Consider the following 2,366-nt stretch of genomic DNA (forward strand, 5'->3'; position numbering starts at 1 on the left):
AAAACAGGAGGTCAAACAAAGAGTAAAGAAAGGAAATGAGCTGTGGAGAAGCTGGATAAGTTATCAGTAGGGAAGCTGAAGTCTCCTAGGTTTGAGACGAGGAATTGAGATGAGAGGAAAAGAGTGAGACAGATACTGATGACAGCCACATAAGGAAAGGATGGATGGCATGAGCTCAAACAGGAAGAAGGAGAAAGGGGTGAGTGACAGGAGTGTCATGGAATGAGGAAGACAGGAAATGGGGGGAGGAGAAGAAAGGGATTGATGGGAAATGAAGAAGGTAGAGCAGTCTAGTCAATGCTTGCCCTTGCTCTAAAAATGTTAGACTGGAACTGACTGTCATAGAACTCTACAGGTCTTACAACTGTCAATATACATCTTATACCACATTCTCTTCTAGGAATCATCCTACTTTTGTGCTGTCTTCAGAATTACTCTTTGCAAGGAGTGAAAAATGCCAGAGTAACATCCATGTTTTATTTTCAGAGTAGCAGCCGTGTTAGTCTGTATTCGAAAAAGAAAAGGAGTACTTGTGGCACCTCAAAGACTAACAAATTGTTGGTAACACCCATTGTTTCATGTTTTCTATGTATATAAATCTCCCCTCTGTATTTTCCACTGAATGCATCCGATGAAGTTAGCTGTAGCTCATGAAAGCTTATGCTCAAATAATTTGTTAGTCTCTAAGGTGCCACAAGTACTCCTTATCCATGTTCTAGTTTACTAAGTTGCTAACAGTTGATCAAATACTACAAACAATGTTCCTGAGAATAAAATTGCTTCAGCTTAATTTGTCATGTTTGTTGTTTTTGATAAATATTCTACTGAACAAATTTACTGTCAAGAGATTTAGGAAATGTTGGAGAATTTTTGTGAAAAACTAATTTTGAACTCCTAAACCTGATTCTCAAAGTTAAACTCATCCAGTCAGGGAAAATGAAGTCCCCACAGCTCAGTGGCTGAATACTTGCAATTAATTATTTGGGAACAATGTACAGACCAAATACTCTTTGTAAAAATTGTTCATTTAAGCAAGGAATAAATTCAAGAAGGCAATCTGAGAATGTAAAGAGCAAAAATTCTTCACTGCAAGTTACTCATATTGTTCGAGTTGCTTACCCCCTGAAACGTTGGTGGTTGGTGAGGGTTAGATGATACCCTCACTTAAAACAAAAACAAAAAAAAACCTCTGTGTGGAAAAATATTTTTAAAGTAGTTGCGCCCAAAACAAAATTGGGCACACTTCTCAAAAATATATTGCCCAGGTATGAAATAATATACTGTAGAAAGTAAATTTAGCTAGGACTTGACGTTAATGTTTTAAATATAGGACAAAAACCTACATTAACTAACATTCAGTTCCACACGTTTGTTACATATTAAAAAAAAAAGTCATGATTTTCAAAAAAGAGGCTAGTGATTTTTTTTGGGGGGGGAGGGGGGGTGCCCTTATTATTGCCATTATTATATTATTGCCATATTGCCACCAATATTTGGGTGCCCAACTTCTGGCATCTGTAAGAGGCCTGATTTTTAGAAAGTATTGAGCATCCACCCTTTAGCAATTCCCCCTTGAAGGTGTCTCAAGTTAGGTATCCAAAAATTGAGGCATCTGAATCAACTTGTTACTTCTGAAAATATTAGCCAGGCAGTTTCAGATGCATTTGTTCAGAACAGGCTGGTATCAAGTTGTTTCAGTGAAAAGCAGGATGAATACCAAAGTACCTTAAACTGAAAATCCCTAGAGTTCATTATTATTAGAAAATAGCCCTGAGTTGAGAGAAGAGCTGAAAGAACAGCTCAGAGTATCTGGAGGGACTACGGTTCAACAGCTGAGAGGAAATCTTTAAATAAAACTTTCCACTTCCATAGTTCCTTTTTCCTGGGAATGCCAAAACATTTGACAAACCTTAGGTCCTCCTTTGGGGCTGCAGTTAGCCTTAAGGAACATCCTCCATGCTGTAGCTTTCAGCAGTTTAATTTTTTAGTGGACATCAAATCTTTTCTGACAGTCACAGCCTTTTACTTCATCAATGGAAATCCAAAACAAATTATTCCACCATTACAAAAAAAGTAAATTATATACCCCCAAAAAATACAAGATTATGAATTTAGCACTAACACAAGGAAATTGAGAGTTAAGGCTACAGTGATACTTTATGGAGGAAGTCTGGTACATGAGCGGTCATACATATCACAGCCACACACAGATAGAGGATAAGGTGGAACGAGGACTGTTCTGAAGCCCTTCAGAAATAGGACTGTTCTTGCTATATTAATGCTGAAATTTCATTGCAATGCAAGTTTAAATCAGACCTTAATCTTACTGTAATGCATTTTCTTGTTTTTATTAGTGATGCCTCCAT

Source organism: Lepidochelys kempii, chromosome 4, assembly GCF_965140265.1.
Source record: "Lepidochelys kempii isolate rLepKem1 chromosome 4, rLepKem1.hap2, whole genome shotgun sequence".
Lineage (NCBI taxonomy): Eukaryota > Metazoa > Chordata > Testudines > Cheloniidae > Lepidochelys > Lepidochelys kempii.